Here is a 21,734-nt window from a genome sequence, read left to right on the forward strand (position 1 = left end):
CCCTTGATCAATTTAAAAATAAAATAAAAAATAAACTTTTGATAATTGACAATGAACAAGACTTCTTCTGAAACTTTTAAATAGGAGTAATCAATCGTTTCATTTACTTGTTATTTACTTTATTTTTGATCATATTTATTTTTGATTTTAATCTGAATCTTTACCTTTCTTTGATGTTCATGTTTTATCTCATTTTTATTTATTTTTAAATTCAAAATCTTAATAAACAAAAGTTTGAAAAGAAATAAAATTATGTGTGTAAAAAGTATTATTTTATATTTGCATTTTATGCATATATTACATTGTGATAACGGTAATACTTTTTTGTTATTTATATTCTTGTTTTGAAGGGGCTTGGCGATAAGACCGAATTTGTCTTCTTCTTGCCCCAGCCGTGTTTATACATTTTGTAAAAGTCTAATTTTGTAAAATAATTCTTTATGGCGAAATACATTAAAAAAAAAAAAAATGTATATGTATATATATATATATATATATATATATATATATATATATATATATATATATATATATATATATATATATATATATATATATATATATATATATTCAAATGATATTTTATATGATAAAGTCTGGGATAATGTGTGTGCGTGTGCGTATGTATTTATAAAACAAGAAAGATACATTATTGAAAATAATACTCTTTATTATTTAGAATAATAAATAAGGTTAACAATTGCTTGGTCTACGACTGTAAAAGCAGATTTGATAAAAGTAGTTTAATTTCTTTTCACAGATTTCCTTTAAATGATGAAATTCTTTGTAAAAAATGGGCAATGGCAGCTAAATGTTTACAAATTACACGTACTAAATATAGTAGAATCTGCAGTAAACATTTTAAATTAGAATATTTTGAGTGCCAAGAGAATGGGAAACGTGTTCTGAAAAAAATATTGTGCCTTCAATATTTGACTTCCATGTATCATCGAACAAAAATAACAAGCAGAATCAGCTATATAATGATGATACATCACACATTAAAAAAAAAATTTGTTCTATCTTGAATAAAGAGGTACAGAGCCTGACCCTAACCCTAACCCTGACCCTAACCCTGAAATTACCAATACTGTTAAGAAAAAAGTACTTAATAAAATTCTCCAAAAAAACTATTACTTAGAAAAAAGATTAAAATATTAAAATAAAAGCTTAAGCAAAAAGATAACAAAATTGCTTCACTTAGCAAAGTTATTCAAAAATTAGAGAAGAAAAAAATTATTTTCATTGATATTGCTGAATTACTTAAGAACAACTTCTCTGGGCTGACTCAAGGACTTTTGAAATCTGAATTAAAAAATAGAGGCAAAAAAAAAGGGTTATAGATACTCTGAAGAAGTTAAAAACACTGCACTTTTATTCCCCAAGAGCATATGAATTTGTTGAATCTACATTCTCATTACCTGCTGTAAGCTCACTTTTAAACTGGACATCATCTGTAGATTGTTCGCCAGGGTTTTTTGGAGATGTTTTCAAATTTTTACAAAATAAGAACTTTGAGGACTCATCATACAAAGAATTCGCATTAATATTTGATTCTATGCATATCAAGGCTGCTCTGCGAAACACTTGTTTTTATGGTTGTAGGATTGAAAGGCCATTGGAAATGTCCTATAGGCTATATATTGTGTGATAAAATTTCCTCAACAGATTTAAGTAGCTTAATTAAAAATGCTTTAGATTTTGGCGCTACTCATAATCTGAATGTTTGGAGTATAACATGTGATGGACTTATTTCCAACTTTAGTGCTATGAAGAATCTTGGGTGTTCATTTGGAAGTAAAATTATAGAGATACATGTTAGTTTTCCCCATCCTGAATCTGATCATCCTATATATTATATCCCTGATCCTTGTCATGCTTAAATTAGCTCGAAACGCTTTGTGTATTATCGGAATCATTGTTGACGAACAAAGTCAATGTATTAAGTGGGATCATATTAAAGCATTGCATAAACTGCAAGAAGAAGAAGAATTTAAGTTTGTAAAAAAAATTGGCAATTACCACATTGACTTTCACAAACATAAAATAAATGTTAAAATTGCAGATCAAATGCTAAGTGGTTCAGTTGCTGATGCTATAGAGTTTTTGATGGTTTAGGTCATCCAACTTTTATTGATGCCCAAGGCACAATAAATTTTATTAGAACTTTAGACAAATTATTCGACTTGTTACACTCTAAAAACCTTTTTGAAAAAGGATCTAAGAAACCTTTGTTTTTGAATGAAGCTCCAAAATGGGTTAAAACCATAGAAAAATTTGTAAATTACCTAGTTAACTTATCAGACCTATATAAAATTCCTTTAATTAAACACAGAAGTAAGACATTTGTACTTGATTTCATTGTAGCAGCCACAAGTGTTAGAGATTTATCCCTTAACCTTTTATCTAGACATGAGAATCCTTTTAAATTTATTTTAACATATAAAATGTCACAAGATCACGTTGAATTATTATTTGCTTGTATTCGCTCAATTTTTTTATTAAAGTGGAGTAAAAGGAGATCTCCTCTTGTTGAACAAAATACAATATCTGTCAGGATTCTAACTATTTTAAAGACCTTGCTGGTTGTCTTTCATCAGTCTCTACTTCAATTTATAAAGAAGCTATACTTGGATATATTGCAGGGTTCATTGTTAGAAAACTTTATAGTAAAATTATGACTTGTGCCAATAGGTAATTTCTCAGAAGACTTTTTCCACTGATCATGATTATTCTTTATTTTGCAGTTCATCATGGAAAAGTTTTATAACTTTTAAAAATCGAGTTGGTTTAATCATTCCATCCTGTAATGTTTTAAAGATTGTCGAAAAATGTGAGCATGTTTTTAAAGTTTTGGTGTGTGGGACAAACCCTCATAATTTAAAAATATCTTCTAGAAAAAATCTTAAAACCGTTTTAGTTCACTTCATAAACCAAAAACTTGCAAACGATGCGCTGTTTACTGAACTAAATATGCATGATTTAAAACATGAGATTTTGATTGAAGACATGCATTCTTCACAGCTTTGAAAAAAAATTATAAAGAAATATTTTACATTTCGTCTTTACTCATATGGTCAGTTGTACACTAGAAATGAATTGCATAAAGGAATGATTGGATTATGCCAACAGTTCAATAAGCTTGTTTTGTTCAAAGGTTTATGAAAAATAACAATAGTAATATTTAATATTATTTGTATGCTATTTATGTCAAAAAAGAAAATTACTTCTTTAAAAAAAAATATGATTACTGAAAATTCCTTAACTGTAACTGTAAACTGTAAGTTACAGCTTTTTTAACTAATTAAAATTTTTTAATTGAAAACCTTCATTAAAAATATATACCTCACGGCTGTTTCAGGCGAGCTTTACGGCTTATTGTTAGTTTTAGAAAATATTCATGTAAGGGTGTTATAAAAGTTATAAAGGTGTTACTAAAACCTTTATAACTTTTATAACATTAGAGATAATTTTGTTCTATAAAAAAAATAAAAATACCAATAAAATATTTTATCTGATGAGATTTCACAAATATATTAAAAAACTTCTTTAATTTTAGAATAAACGCGTCAAATCGAACTTTACGAAATTTTAGTAATTTGATGTTACTTTTTATCAAAAAAAAATCAGAAAGAATATATTTTCGATATTTATTATTAAATGTACACATTGTTGGACTATTTTAAAAACAAAAAAATCTTACTTAAACTTTTAAAGTTAACTAATACAGATTTTTTTTAAGCCAGTAAAGAAAATTGAATTTTCGCAAAATTACGAAAATGTCGTTAAAGGGGGATAAACTGTTAAATGACAAGTTTTTGAAAATTGATTCTATTAAATAAAACCAGATTTAAATTAAGGAAAATTTAGCCTACAAATTAAAAGCTTAAGCTTTTAAAAACTTTTTATTATGTGCACACAGTTCTAATACTATGTTGTGAGAATGTTAATAAATAGACTCGCCATCTTTAATTTTTTTTTGCGTGTTTAAATATACAAATAAAATTTTAAATTGTTTTTATTCTCATAAAAAACTATTCTATAATCAGTTGGTCCATTGATAAGTTTTTTAAGTAGTATTTCTTTGTACACCCAGCTGATAATAGACTCATACTTCATTTTAAACCAGAAGAACAGTTGCTTGACTCAATAACTTGTGACAATAACTTGTACTAATTCTTAAATTATATCTTTACACCAATTTATATGAGAATTATATTCCATTCGTTAACAAGAGTGGAGGTAGGTAGAGTGGTACCACAGAGGTAGAATTAACTTCTAATGATAATAATAGAATGGACATCTAATATACAAAATACATGTTACATATAATAACTGACTATAAATGTTTTAAACAAACTGCACAATCATACCAGATCAAACACAACAAACATACCAGTTGCTTTGCGTAGGTTCTTAAAATAGTGTGCTATATTTTTACACCCATTTGATGCTAGACTTATATTCCATTCTTTAACCTGAGCGGAGGTTTTGCTGAGGTAGAATGAACTTCTGAAGATAAGAATAGAACTTCCCTACAATATATAAAAGCAATATTACATATAATAAAAAATAATTTAAACAAACATTACAGACATACTTTAACTGAATAAAATTCTTTAATTTATAAATCAAGGATCTATTTTTTTTTTACTTTTTTATTTTTTTTAATCATTTTAAAATATTTAAACTAAATTTGATGACCACAAACAAGACAGACACCTTTTCTATAAAAAGAATTTTCGCCACGCTCCAAACAAACAACACACTTTCTCACCTTAGAGGCTCGAAGCTTCTTATCAGCTTTGCTGTGCAATTCAAAGCGTTTTAAAAGAAGACGCAGCTTCTGGTCCAGATTTCTTACTGAATGCAACTGGCTTAATTCTTTTTTTACGCTGCTATGCAAAGACTCTCCCTCCTCTTCACTTAGCAATCCAATAGTTTTATGTGAATTTACAAAAAGTGGCACATTAAAAATGAGTTCATGCATTTTTCGCGTAATACTTTCTTTTGGAAAGCAAACATGAAACTCAATAGCAAATAAATTTATATATTGATGAAGGTCAGTACTGTTAAAAACCTCTTTAATATAAATTGTCAAATTCTTAATCATCAGTACAGATACTAAACAAGGTGCTTCATTCGCAGATGGATAAAGCAACATGGACTTCACAGTAACATGTTCTTTACTGACATGCATTGTCCGCATTTCTTGTTCTTGTCTTATCTTAGGCTCAGATGGAAGAATCCTTGCACCAAGATTACACAGAATATGTCTTAGTCAACGGAATTCAGCCGTGGGCATCTTTAATTGGCTCAGCAACTCTATTGCATCAGAAACACTTAACTGAGTAACTAAACCTAACTTATTTGCAAAACAACGAAATACTGACTTTCACAAGACATAGAATCACAAAACAACATACACAAATCACATTCTAAATATGAACAAGCTAATAATTGAAGGAATATAAAAGCAAGCTTAGATCGTCTAGCTGCAGCATGCCTACCTAACTTAGAATAAAGTTTACCATGTCCTAACTTAACGTAAGTATATTTTTTCCCAACTATTAGCCTTTGAACTGATATATTCTGTGGATTACTTAATGTAAATCCACAGAACAGTTCAGAAGAACCAATGCTGTCATAGTCTAAATAAGAATCAACAATAACTAAATCCTTATCACCGCTTAAAAAATGTTTGCAAATTTGGCAACCAGGTTTATATTACTAATTTTTGCATTATTTTTTTAAATTTTTTTTTAGCAATCTTGCATTTTTTAGATGAGCAGACGCTGTTTTGTGCTGTTTTGATTTTTTTTGTTGAAATAAGTTGGAACTGCTCCTCCTGTTTTAGCCTAATACTTATAGCCTCTAATTGAGAACTTATTGAGTTACAATGTGTGTTTAAAGTCTTGTTTTTAGAATTCAAGTCAGTAATTTCAGTTTCCAACTTAGTTAACTGCATTTTTTTAATTTATTTATTTGATTCACATTAGTTTCTTCTTTATAAGTTAATTCGTCGACTAGACTATTTAGTTCCTTATTCCTATTTAAAATTGAAAAACAATTTACATATGCAGATTTTCTTTTTTTTGTTTGTGGAGCTTGTGGCAGTTGCATTTTAAAAAATGCTTCGTTTTTTGAATCGTTAAAATTTTTTATAAAATGTTTTTTTAAGCGTTTTAAATTTTGGCAAATTTTATTAAAATCCTCAAAACTGGGCAAATCAAGATCAGTTGGCATTATAAAGCTCATAAAACTAATTAATACTTTTAAATCAAAGACTGAAATTAAAATTAAAATCACGTGGTTACCTCATTTTATCAATGCTAACTAATCGACTAACTAAAAACAAAGTTTTTCTTCCCAACAATCTTCCCATTCGATGTATAGTTTTAATAATTTCCTTTCAGCAGAATACATAATGCTAAATAAATCTCGTAATAAAAATATAATACAATGCAAATAAAATAATATTTATTGACAAATAGATGAACAAGATATAATAGGATTAAACTTATCTGATGTTAGTTAATTACCCTCATGAGAAAAAACCCGCCTAACTTTGTTTATTTTTTAGTTCAAAATTTGTCTCACTAAAAAAGTTGTTTTCATAAAATTCATGATATTCTTTGGTTGGGTCGTAAGGTATTAAGGTCACGTGATTGTTTAAAAATGTAAACAAAAATTTACGCATAAAACAATAAAAATTTGTTGCTAAACCAGCCAGGTTTAATTGCCATATTTTTTAACATAGGTGGAGGTACACAAAATAATTTTTTGATTTTCATTTTTATAAAGAATTAAATTTTCAATAATTTGGTCAATATTACAAAAATAACTTGATTTACATTGTAAAATGATAAAATTAAAAATAGAAATGCATTAAAAACTAACTTTTCTTACAAAAATGAGCAATAGGCACCAAAAATCAAATAGAATAGACATTTATTGATAAGTGTTCCAAATTTCAACTATCAATCATGTAGCTATGTCAGAATACTTTAGTTGGCCCAAGACAGGTTTTCTGTAAAAATCGTAAAAAACAGAAAAGTGATCCCAAATCTTTAGCAATATTTTAACAATATCTTATTTTAGTCCGTTTAATGGAAATATTTATTTAACAAGGAAGGATAGTTCTTTTATATTTTTTTAATTTGAAGATGAAAGAATTTATAGAAAAAAAATACTATTATTTTAAAGTTAGTGTATTCTTATATTTTTTACGCGGAAATACTTTTCTTTTTTTAAAACACAAAAATTCTTGTGACGTCAAGCTCGCTGTTATATTGAGTGAAACAGCCGTGACTTATTTATATTAGCAACACTTTTGATTTTTTTCATAATGGAATATGTGTACTTTTATAAAAATAACTCAAAGGCTTTCAACAGGGTACTTTTAAGTTACAGTTGTAAAAGTCAAAAACATATTTTTTGCCAACATATATCTGTATTTGCCAAGTAAAAATGTAATATCTTTGTATTATATAATAACTTCTAACTTTCTTTATCTACTAAAGCTTTTAAATAGCTGTTTTTAAATAATAGTTTATAAATAAATATGTTCAATATTAATATGTCCAATAATAATATGTCTATAATAATAATATGTTAATATTAATATGTCCAATGTTTAAAGTTAACATCGCCAGAAATTTTTCTTCTTTGCTGCAGCTACCAGCTTTACAACCTTACTTTACTAAAAACTTACTACACATTCTCTTACGGAATTTATGTGAAGTTAGACATCTAGTTAATATATATCATTGGTTATAATATAGATAAGTTTAGACCAGCACGGGAGAGCCGTTTAGACGCGAAGTTTAGACGCGAGAGCCGCATATAAATACAGACGTGTGGCGAAGAGCCGCCATAAATATGTTGCTATGCCAACTTTATCTTTAAAAAAATAATTGGCGAATGTAAATTTAGATTTTTTATACACCAATATTTTGATTTTTAAATGAAAACTGTACTTTTATAAATAAACTTAGTATGTACACAATTTATGTTTAGTATTTAGTTTATTTTACAATAAAGAAAGTAAAAGTTATTCTTTAAATGTAAACTTGGCTACATAAAATCTGATTCCTTTTTATTCACACTAAAAAACCATTTGTAGAAAAAATTAGGAAAAAAATCTGCAAATCATAAGTTTTTTTTGAATTAACACAATTGCATCAACCATAAAATTTCTTATAAAAATAACTGTAAGCAAGATATAAAAATCTAAAGATAAAAAAGTTTCTTTGAGAAAAAAAAATGATTTTAATATATTTGAATTAAACTTGCTTTTATTTGAATTAAACTTACTTATAACCACTTAATAGCATAAGTTACTAAAAACTGCAAAATATCAAGTAAATAAATGGCTACACACAAAAAAAATTTCAATGAACTTCAATTAAGTTCAAATTACTTTTATTTTTACAATTGAAAAATTTCTTTTCATCATTCAGTAAAAAATTAGACACAACAGAGAGAATTCTTTTTATAACATCAATTATTTTTTCTAAAATACCATTAGAAAATTCTTCTTGTATAATAACTTGCATAATTTACTATAAATTTATTAGGCACTAAGATTTTCAACACTACTGGTAAGTTTTTTGAAATCTGGTTCCAAGCTTCTAGTTGATATTCTAAGCAACTGTAACAAATGTTCACTAGTTAGATTGGCACGATATTTTGATTTAACAAATTTCATAGTTGAAAATAAAGATTCACATGTATATGTTGAACCAAAAATTGAAATAAGTTTTATACTAATCCTTTTTAGTTGAGGATACTTAACTTCAGGAACCATTTTCCAAAAATCCAATAAAGTTAGTGTTTTATGCAGCATATGGAGATTTTGATCTTCTTGGAGATCTAGTAATTCCATTTCAAATATGATTCAATCTTATGATCATCACACTGAACCGTAGGATAAGGATTATGAATCATCTTCTTCATTTGAAGAAAATGGTTAAAAATTTTTAAGGTAAGTTCTTTCTGAAATAGAGCAATTTTTTTTTGAAAACTAAATATAAATTGAGCAAGATCAGATATATTTTTTTCCTTTTTCCTGAAGCGACAAATTCAGATTTTGTAAACGTTGCATTACATCAGTTAAAAATAAGATCTTGCAAAAAATTCACATCGTCAAAGATTTCAAATGTCTTGCTTTTCAAGCAAAAAACGTTTAATTGGTTTTAATAGTTCTACAAACCTATAAAGAACGTCACTACTTGAAAGCCACCTTACAGCACAGTAAAATGACAAGTCACTTGATTTGTCAGCAAGATCCAATTCACTAATGAAATTTTTAAACTATGATTTTTTGCATTAGATCGAATATAATTTACAGTCTCTAGTACTGATTTAAAACAATTGAAAAATAAAATCTTTTGCTGCTAAATGTTCTCGATATATCACACAATGAACTGGGATAAACTCTGGATACGTAGGATCGCTATTTAGTAAACGCATAAGCCCAATGTGTTTTCCAACCATTGCTGTTGCACGATCTGTAACAACACTAACATAAGTTGTGTCTTTTAGCTCTACTAAATCAGGGAACTCTTCTTTCACAAGTACATAAGATGTTACATATCAAAAAAAATACTGCCATTTGAGGTTTATCTTGAATATCTGTTGATTCATTCAATGCTAAACGGAATGCTTCCCATTTTTTAAAGTCATTCAACAAATGCTGTTCAACTCTAATCTCAGATATTCTTCTTTCAGTTGTATGTCGAGAAACAGAAAATATTTAAAATTAACCTTAGAATTTTGCTATTATTAGGATCTAAAACTGAGATCACATCAAAAAGATTTTGTTTTACTAACTCTCCATCGGTGTAAGGATGTTTACTTTTTGCAATGTTCCGAGCTATTATAAAACTTGCTTCTGTTGTAATATTTGATTTTTTGCTGGAAGATGAAATATTCGTTTGTTGATTTTTAAGCTATTGTTTTAAGCAACTCGATTTTATTTTTTCTATGACATGAATTTAATGGGTATTCTTCAGATAAACACATACGTTTTGTTTCATAGTGACGTTTAACATTACATGTCTTATTATGAGCAAGTTCAGTATTGCAAACTAAACACATAGCTTTATTTTCTTTTTCAGTAAATGCGTATTTTTCTGTTCAATCAACATGAAATAATCAGTTCTCTTTTTCAATTTTTATGTTTTTACTTTTATTGTGAAGTGCATTATCACCACCTTTCGCTCTATCCATTTTTCAAACGATGTCTTACGGCTATATATTATATTTTATATATTGCGGACACTGATCTATATTATAACTGGATGGTGCATCTCATATATCGAAATTGAAGCCGAAAAATATTTTGGCGGCCATATTGAGAGGACACACGATTTGTTATGATGCTCTTGAAGTTCTAGGAAGAGAAACCAAAAGAAAGAAGAAGAAAAGAAAAGGATTGAAAGTACCTAAAAATTAGAAGGAAAAAAAAGGCGATATCAACAAAATAGTAAAAATCTGTTGTAAAATGTCTAAAGAATGATCGTATTCTTTAGATAATTTATCTAGATTCTTATGTTGATATTCAAAAATTATGATTATAAGTACAAGTTAAAAATATAACACTCCTAAAAGTAAGTAAATAATCTTTCTAACTTTTTTACTAAAATATATAAGTTGAAAAGCATTCTATTTATTGTTGTTATTAATAGATTATATATATATATATATATATATATATATATATATATATATATATATATATATATATATATATATATATATATATATATATATATATATATATATATATTGTTGTTTTGATTATGTAATAATAATCAATTTTTTCGATTTGAGAGTGATCAATTTTTTTTATTTGAGAGTGATCAATTTTTTATTTATTTATTTATTTATATATATATATATATATATATATATATATTATTTATATATATATATTATATATATATATATATATATATATATATATATATACATATATATTTATATATAATATATAATATATATTTAATATATAATATATATATATATATATAATATATATATATATATATATATATATATATATATATATATATATATATATATATATATATATATATATATATATATATATATATATATATTTATATTATGTTACTATTTATGATATAAGATAGTTTTGTGTTTGTAAAAGCTGTAGTTATTCATGATTAAATAATACCAATTTACTTAATGTTTTTCTAATATTTTTCCGTGACATTTTTTCAGTGGCTTGTTTTCCCAGATCATCAAGTCTGACTTTGCAATAGCATTAAGAAATTATTTTGATTAATTTAAAAACATGGTTTTCATTAATACCAGTATCAAACATATGTTCATGCAAGTCTCTAAATATAACAGATCCTAAACTTTCTAAAACTGAAATAGATATAACTTCTGGGATATTTTTGGACTGTGGCAGTTTTCCAGGAATTGTTGCTAGCATTCTTGTAATTTTTTTTTCAGTTTCTTCACAAACAGTAATAACATCTTTTGTTGGTTTCATAAGACCACCATTGTCCTTTACTTTAAGAAAATTGGATTCTGGAGCATATTATTTTGAACCAAGTGCATCACAACATAACATACAAAATATTTTCTTTTTTGCCATTTTAATAACGAAGCCAGATATATAAGAAATTGCTGCTTTTTATATCAGTAGTCTTATATGTTCTTTCAGATAAGTCGTATTTTCTGATTATGTTTACTGATGTAATATCCAAACTGCTGTTATTTATTATAACTGAATCATCTAAGACATTTAAAATATTTTCTGCTTGTAATTTTTCACAATTCCCTGATTCTTCTTCAATATGGCTCCAAAAAAAAAGTCGTTTATATGCTGCAGTGAATTGTTGCGCTGTTGGGTTATTGTTAAATCTTCCTGATCCTTGTATTGAACCGAAAAACAACTCCAGATGGTCTTGACTTAACTTATATGTTAGAAGATATTTCAAAGGTGCTTCAGGAATTTCAACAAGGTTATAAAATATCTAAATATATATACATATATATATATATATATATATATATATATATATATATATATATATATATATATATATATATATATATATATATATATATTTATATATATATTTATATAATACATGCAATATATATAACTTCACAATTTTCAGATATAAATATAACTTTACAAAATATTTTAACCTGCTCAATACTTTTTATAGCTATTAAAAATCCAATGAGCCCAGTTTTTCTTGTCGTATGCAACAATCTATTAGATGAGGCTTGTAAGTTTGAAATATAATCATATGCTTCATCAAGAAATATATCCCATATATGCTTATTACTCATTTTTAGTGCAGATTTATAACCTTTAGCAAAAGGATTTCTTGAGTTTAAAATGTCAAACAATCTATCAAATATTCTAATAAATTTAACTGTTGCATCACTTCCTTGAAACTGCATTAATTTAAGGTCTTTGCAACAGAACTCTATTGCATTAGCTACACTTGAACTAATTGCCTGAGCAGCAAGATTTACTTTCAATTCTTGTTGCCTCCAATTAATATGTGCTAGTCTTAATTTATTTCCAAGGCGTAATCCTTCATCTTCTTGCAGTTTTTAAAGATAAACTATATATATCCATAATATTGCCTTGTTTTCGCTATCAAACAAAACATCACTATCCGCGAAGCAATTCCAAATTAGCTTAAGCATGTGACAAATATCAAGGAGAGTATGAACTTTTTTATCAGAGTTGAGAGGATGAGTGAAAGAAGTGTTCATTTTTAAAGCATCAATTGAAACACCAAGATTTGATAACATGGAAATGTGACATGAGGGTCCATCACATGTCAGTGATATGACTTCAACACCAACATCTGTCAAACGTTTAATACATAAATTTACAATGTTTGCTCGTTCGGCACCATTTAACCTATCTATAAAAAAATATCCACATGGAACTTTCCATGAACTGTTTATACTGACAGCCATGAGAACTAGGGCATCTTTTGCAACTGGGGATGAATCATCTTGTATGCCGTTCCCAAGATCAACATACCCCTTAAATGCTTTTCCATCCCATGGTATGTGCTTTTTAATAGCCATTTCATCTAACATAAGTGAGCAAATGACTTTTGATCCTAACTTTTCAGCTTCTATAACCTTGTATTTAAGTGCTGCAAACGCTGGCTTTGTAAAAACTGGTTCTGGTGAAACTTTTCTATACCATTTCCTAATTTGTGCTTGATGTGGTAAATTAAAATTAAATATTTTTCGCACATAATCATAAGCTTTACTTGAATAAAACTGCAGGGTAAGTGCAAAGGATTTGATTTCTTCTGAATATCTAAATCCTTTACCATGATTTTTACGCATAATCATTCTTCTGGTTAGAGCTTGAGGAACTTCTAAAAATGTTTTTAATAGTATTTCTTCACAATTTGATGATATTTTTTGTTTTTGACTATTTTTACAACTGATTTAAGAGATGTTATCTTTTTTTACATTCTTCGAGATTTTTGCTGTTCTGCTTTTACCTTCTTTTTTAAAGACACAATTATCTTGTTTCTACGATCTGTTTTTTTTTCTTCTGGAGTTAAACTGCAATTGTATATTTTTTTTTGGGGAGCCAACTTTCATGCAGATAGGTATAACACTAGTTTCAAAATCACTTTTTTCAGAATTTTTAAAAGTTGATCTATTAACAGGAACTTTTCCCTCTTTCATTTTCTAATATTGAAAAAAAAAAATATATATATATATATATATATATATATATATATATATATATATATATATATATATATATATATATATATATTTAGTTATAAAATTTTCAAATTTGATATTAAACTAGAAGGAACCTCTAAGTTGTGTTTACTCACGGAGCTTAGCTAATAGTTCATGCAGCATCTATAAAATTAAAGCATACAATAGCGAAATGGTTATTATATGTTTTAGTTGCTTACCATACAGTTGTGTTATAAACCCTCTAGCACACTGCATAGGGTAACTAAGAACTAAAAGGTACATATTGAACAAACCTGTACAATAAATAAAAACAATTGATTATATACCTTTTTTAAGTGGTCTTGGAACTTTTTAAATCTTTTAGGAAAAGAATTTTCCCTTAACCTAACAGTTTGTCCAGTTCTGTCGATATCTTTTTCTAAAAAATGATCAGAACATATCAAACTGCTACTACTTGGGCTCCATTCTTGACGATGTATTTTGATGGTCCTTTCTTTTTTCAGTGTTGGAAGGAAATCTGAATAAAGTTAGTAGGAAAAATAACGTTTGATATTTTATTAAGTTTTTTGTACTTTATGCACAACTGATTTTATTTAAATCCATTTGTTCACATTGCAAGCAAACTAGCAGAGGTCAATAAACTTTAAAATGTTTTTAATTTTAAAAATAATTAAGAAAGTCTATATGTCTCTTTCGAAATAATTAAGAAAGTCTATATGTCTCTTTCACCTATAGACTTTCTTTAAGAAAGTCTATAGGTGTCTTTCGAAAGAAAGTCACCTATGTCATAGGTGACTTTCTTTCGAAAGTTTCCTAGGCTTTCATAGGCTATGAAATCTTCTAGGAAACTTTCGTTTTAAAGATGATTCATCGTCAGAAATTCCATCACTATCACTTCTTTTACTGTCACTATGTTTTCTGTTATTGCAACCAAATGCAACACACTGTGTCTCTCGCTTTTTGGAATTTTCTCCAGACATTTATAGAATGAATTTTGTAATTATTTTACTGAAAAATAGTTATCATTTTCCATACATTCTATCTATGTTAGATATAAAAAAACATAAAGTTAAACCACCAAAATAAAGAAATAGCTTGTCGCCTAACAATATTTTAACTAAATAATATTTATCCGTGGGTCCTCCCAATATGGCGCTGGCGAAAATATTTTGGTTTCAAAAATTACATTATTTTTTAAGGAGATGCGCTATTCAGTTATAATATAGATCAGTAATTACGGTATTTGGTCATCCCTGGTTTAGACAAACATGTTTTAAGTGTCATTATATTTTAAACATAATTAATAAAGATTTTAATGTTTCATGTTTCTGAAACAACATTGTGTAAGAAATTTTTTTTTTCTAAATTATACAAATTAAATGATTCCCACTTAGCTGTTCAAAAGTTAATTAACGTACCATGCCCAGTGGGCATGGTACGTTAAACTTTCTTTGGACGTTTTTATAAGGTTTAAACATAATAAAAACGTCCAAAAAACGTACCGTGCCCACTGGGATTTTCTGCGCAAACTCTTCTTGCAGAGTCTTCAAATTTAATTTTATGAAATTAGTGCAATTTTACATTTTGATTGAATTTTATTTTGAGATTTTTAAACTTTACAGTTCTTTTTAAATACTTAATAATGAATTATAAGGTTTGCGAATGAACCTTTTTAATGACTTGCATAAAGTTTTATATATAGGAAAGAAGATATTTCATTTAAAAGACATGTAAAAACAACGTTTATGTGTAAATGAGACAAGCTGTTTACATTATACACAAATGAAATTGTAAAATCCTTTTTCTTTTAAATTTAACAAAATAATTCAAATTATTATTTCATTTTTCAGAAAACCAAATTTAAATAAAAAGAATTCTCATAGCCAGTTAAGAGTCAAAAGAGAAAAGTAAAAAAAAAAACGTTTAAAAAACGTTTAAAAGACATTTAGAACGTAACTTTTAAAAACAAATGCCCGAAGGGAGAATTTTATTGTTGTTAACTTAATTATTTTTATTGTAAATGTATCAATATAAACAAGCTGACCGGACCCGTAAAAATAGGGGTCTTTACAATTCAGGTCTTTACAAAGCCAACCAAATCTTATCTATTTCAGACCGGTCATTTCTAAACTTATTACTTCAATATTTTTTAGTAAACGGTAGCAACGTTAGTTCATTCAAAAAAATGTTTTAAGAGCAAAAAATGTCATGCGTACCTTTTGCACATAGGTAGAGGAGAGGAGGCAGTTTAGGATAGGGGTAGTTTAGGACAATTCGAATAATCCAAAAAATACTAGCTCTTCAGCAAAGTTAAATATATTCATCGACTGATATACTTTCACACGTAAGCGTCATAGGATATCTTTCACAAAGGCAGCCAGGTAGTTTTCTACAAACGTTTTGTGGTTTTTGATATTTTTTCTAAATTTTTTAATTCTTAAGTGTAAGATTTACAAAGAAATTTACTCCACCCAAAGAATTATTTTTTGCATTTTTAGTGAAAGGGATATGTTCTGCAATGTTAATAAAAAATTCAACGATAAAACATAAGTTCTTCAAAAAACAATTATGGAATGTTTCTTGAGATCAGGGTTGAGGCAGCATTTGACGATATTAACTGGGTACAATTAGGACGTGTTGCGCGGATCAAAACAAACTTATCTTCAAATAGAATTTTACTAAGTTTAAAAATGGTGCGCAATTATAAAAAGAAATATGAAAGATTTATAAACGAGGAAAATTTAAAAATTGCAATAAAACATGTTTTTGATAAAACATTGAAGTTAAGAGAAGCTGCAGGTGTATTTGGGTACTCTAAAAGTACGTTAGCTTACAGAATAAAAATGCTCAGAAATAATGGAAAATCGAAAAGTGATAACTTTTCAACCAAATATTCTGTGAATCAAGTATTTCCTAATGCAGAAGAAGCTATGTTAGAAAATTATATGTTGAAATCATCAAAAATAAATTATGGTTTAACTTATTACTAAGCTAGAATTTTAGCATATGAATATAATAATGCTTCGAAAAAATGTCCTGAACAATGGAGCCAAAATAAAATTGCTAGCATTGAATGGATGAAAGGATTTAGTATAAGACATAAAAAGCTTTCTCTGAGCAAACCAGAAAACACAAGTCTATCAAGAGCAACAAGTTTTAACCGCCAAAATGTGAATGAATTTCAAATCATATTGGAGAGAGGACTCTGTAAGTCAAAAAGAGGGCAGCTTTTAACTGTGTGTGCTATTATTAATGCAGTTGGAAACACTATACCACCAGTTTTTATTTATCCTAGAACAAAATATTAAGAGTGTATGCTAACAGGAGGACCTAATGGTTGTGTTGGATTTGCTAACATTCCCAGTATTGGATGGATGACAGGAGCACTTTTTATATGAGTGCTCGAACATTTAAAGTTACATTTAAAATGCAATAAAGAAAAGAAGATTTTTTTATTGCTAGATAACCATGAAAGCCATTGTACTATTAGTGCAATCAACTTTTGCATAGAAAATAGAATTGTTTTACTTACATTCCCACCACATTGTACACACAAACTTCAACCTCTTGATGTTTCAGTATTGGTTCCTTTTAAACAAAAACTTTTTATATCTCAAAATGACTTGTTCTTAAATTACCCAGGAAAAACTATAACAGTTCATGATTTAGCCAGTATAGTAACCCCTGCATATAATAGCTGATTTACACCAAATAATATTAATGCATGGTTCAAAAAATGTAGTATTTTTCCTTTTTAAAAAAATGCATTTACAAATGAAGATTTCGACTATTCAGAGGTAACAAACTGAAGCCTTAATGGCATCTCTTATCAACTTAGTAATAATGAAAATAATAAAAAAAGCCACGTTGATTTTAAAATTTTAAATGTTAGTGATCATTCTATAGTAAAAACTCTTGAAGCTACTGTGCCAAATAATGAATCACTTAATGCATATAAAAACTCAACTGCCATCTGCACCAGTTACATCTCCTGAAATGATTAGACAGTACCCAAAAGCACCTCCAAGAAAGAAAACATCAAGAGGCAGAAAAAAAGTAAGATCAAGAATTTTAACAGACACACCAGAAAGACGACCAAAAACAGAGTCTTTAACTTACACAAAACAGTAAATATTCAACGTAAGCGTATCAACCCCCCCCCCCCCAAAAAAAATAATTCACTGCAACAGTCTCTAGCTATACCTGTATGCACAGTAAAAGTAATTCTTGTTTGCAAATTAAAATAAGTTTAAATTTTAAAGACAAGCCTGTTGTATACACAGAAAAATTGAAAACAGAACCATTAAATCATGGAGATTTTTGATTAGTCCAATGTGCTTCAACAGTTAACATTGCAATGTTAGTTTTTGTTTGCAAAATTGAAGAAATAAATGGAAATATTTTGGTTGTTGATTTGTCGAATAAAAAAGTAGGATTTAATATTTTTTACTTTCCTGATATACAAAATAAGTGGATGGTGCCAATTGCAGAAGTCTTAGCTAAACTTCCTATTCTAAACAATGCAGGAAGCATGTTAAGAGGTTCTGGTATGATATTCAAAATTGATTTTTTCACATTTAAACTTCGTTGAATGTTATGAACTCTCTCAATTCGAATAATAGAAAAATTTTATGTTTATCTAAATCCATTTTGTATTCACACTGTTTGTTTTTTTATTGGTATCTTTTTATTGATAAGAGTGATTGAGTAGCATTTTCATTTTAGTTTATTTGAGTATACAAAAAACTCATTAATGGTTTGAGATCTTTATAAGAATAATTATGTTACTCTTAATAATTCTGTTGATTTTGTTATTGTTAATAATTACTGTTAAACAAAAAAATTAGGACTTAAGAAACATTTCTTGTCCTTTTATTATATTTCCTAAACTGCCCCAACATTGTCCTAAACTACCCCCTCTTATGGGGTAGTTTAGGACAATGTTTTCATCGTAGTGCAATAGGACAATAGTTTTTATCGTAGTGCGCTTTCATCTAAGTAGTTTCGAGGTTTTAAATCCATCCCTTAGCATATTAAATGTTTTAATTTTTTAATCTTGCTTGATATATTTGATATATAGAAAAAAAAATACAGAAAAAAAGACTTTGTTTGTCAAAAATATATACAGAATATTTTAAAATTTTCTCATTTATAAAGATAATATACACGATCGTTCACAATTTTAGACGTTTGAACGTAATTTTAAACGACATATTGTTATTAAGTTTGCGTAATTTTAAATGACGTATTGACCTTTAAATGACAATAACCAAATATATGTAATAGTGTATAGCGAATTCTTGATAAGACCATCGTTCTTCTGCTAGGTTCCCGCGTTCTTCTGCTAGGTTCCCACGTTCTTTAAATAATGATGACTCGTTACAAAAATTTTTTTGTTCGGTACAACATTTGTGGATTTTTATTATAATCTATACTTTGTCAACAATTTGTTTATATATAAAGAAATATATTTCTTATAAGAACGTGTTGAGAGGCTAGTTTTCGCTTTAATGGCTGCCAAGAGTTCAGTGTCAAACACGCATTAATGGGCACTTCTAATACTATTACTACTACTACTACTACTACTACTACTACTACTACTACTACTACTACTACTACTACTACTACTACTACTACTACTACAACAAAATTCTAAAATATCTTAAAAAAAGAGGAATTTTTTTTTTTAGGAGACAATGTGATACAAAATGCCAAAATATTTCAATAACCCCTTCCTCGCCTAAAACTCCTGAATCCGTCAATGTTTGCTAATACCATCATTTGCTACATTATTTGCTTATATATTAATATATTTCCTATTACTATATGTTTTTAAAATAAAGTGAACTTATTTAACTACCTAGATTAATTAAAATTTTATTGAGTAATTACAATTACTAATGGTTAAAACTATGTGCGTATCCTTAAAATAATTTATATTTAAGCTTTTAATAAAAATAGTTTCAGTGAACTTTTGTTGTTTTTTGTGCAGTGAAACTCGTTTTTTTGTCGGTTACAAATAAGAAGATGATGTAGTTCTAGCAAACATAATTTATTCATTTAAGAGAGTCCAGGCAAATCTAAAATCGAAGTTTCAAATTATCCATTTGGATCAGACAATATGTTTAGTATTTTGTCAATCTTGACACTTTTTTAAATACAATAACATAAATACAAAAATTCAAAACAAAATCTTTTCTCATGATTAAAATTCTTTTTTGCTTGAGCAAAAAAGAATTTTAATTATGAGAAAAGTTTTTATATAATACACGTATTTTATATAATTCACGTATAGCGTTACACACGATCCACATATAGCATTACACACGATTCACATATAGCGTTACACACGATCCACATAGAGCGTTAAATACAACATAGCCGAACGGGCTTATTAAATTTTTTTTTAATAAATTTTAGACCATAATTTTCTTTCAGACCATCCGCAATTTATTAGGACTAATTACCTGAGACATTAATGACAAAAATATTACTATGATGGCATATGCAAATCAAATTTCTGTCAGTGTTTAGATGTTTCAGAAGTATTTAGATTTTTTAAAAGTTCTCTCCCTTTCATATGTTATAGCATATAATATCTTTATATATGTTATGTATATAACTTCTGTAAAATTTCAAAAATATTTTCTTTTGTCTTTTAAAAAATTTAAAAATTAAAAAAAAAAGAAATTGAAAAAAAAAAATGCAAGCGTAAGGACTTAAACTACCGAGACTCATCATTGAAACGCTGCAAAATAACCAATTTGGTTATTTTGCACAATAGAGTTAGTCACTTATAATAACTAAATAAAAATATTTTTTTACAAACCTCAAACACTATATAATAAAATAACTTGTCCTGTAGGTTTTTATTTTTTATTTTACTTTGTAGAAATATATATATATATATATATATATATATATATATATATATATATATATATATATATATATATATATATATATATATATATACATATATATACTTATATATATATTTTATTTTACTTTGTAGAACTTTATATACATATATATATATATATGAAGACCTCAGTGGAAAAACCGGCGTTGTCACATTTAAAAAGTATTAAGAAAGTATTTGTTGATCATTAATAAATGTCTTTATTTAAAGCAAAGAAAAAAAAAATTTTGTATAACAAATTACAAAATGTTTTGTTTTTGAATAAATTTTAAATAAAATAATTATAATATAAATTTTTTTAAATTGCTTAGTTTCATTTGCTTTAAATAAAGACTTTTATTAATGATCAATAAATACTTTCTTAATACTTTTTAAATGTGACAACGCCGGTTTTTCCACTGAGGTCTTCATATATATATATATATATATATATATATATATATATATATATATATATATATATATATATATATATATATATATATATATATATATATATATATATATATATATATATATATATATATATATATATATATATATATATATATATATACACATACTTAAAGTTTGGATTAGTAGCCTCTTAATAATAATCATTTCTCTGGTTTCAATTGCTGTAGCAAATTAAAAGTCTATAGAATTTCTAAGGATAATCTTTTAGCTGAGTTTCAGCAATACATTTTTTAGTCAATATGACTCATAATATTGTTAATAGAATTGAATATTACATCAATTAATAGCTTAAAAGTTCAGTTATATCACTAATGATTATTCAATGAAACATTGATCTGAATATCTTTAGAACTTCTTATGCAGTTTTAGGTTTGTGTATTGTAAAACAAAATTGAACAACTTGTGTATTGCGTTCGCGAATAAATAAAATTCCTCTTTCAGATATGATGCAACCTGCGTCGATTGTTAAATACAAAACAATTTTTGTAGAATGTAAAAATTCAATGAAGTAGTTATTGATTTTTAGGCTTGATGCAAACATTATTTATCATTAGATCAAATGCAATAGTTTAAAATTTTCATTTTTTATAAATTAATTTTTAGTTAAACATAT

At 26.8% G+C, this 21,734-nt stretch overlaps 1 long non-coding RNA gene across 1 annotated transcript; it reads right to left on the reverse strand.

Annotated features, from left to right (window-relative positions):
• Window positions 1–3,965: 3,965 nt before the first annotated feature.
• LOC136086759 (uncharacterized) lies at window positions 3,966–7,750 on the reverse strand. The gene is made up of 3 exons (XR_010641556.1): window positions 6,318–7,750; window positions 4,397–4,535; window positions 3,966–4,303 (listed from the first exon to the last, which is right to left on the reverse strand). It is a non-coding gene; the product is annotated as an uncharacterized LOC136086759 (long non-coding RNA).
• Window positions 7,751–21,734: the final 13,984 nt, after the last annotated feature.

Source organism: Hydra vulgaris, chromosome 11 (assembly GCF_038396675.1).
Source record: "Hydra vulgaris chromosome 11, alternate assembly HydraT2T_AEP".
NCBI classification, from domain to species: domain Eukaryota; kingdom Metazoa; phylum Cnidaria; class Hydrozoa; order Anthoathecata; family Hydridae; genus Hydra; species Hydra vulgaris.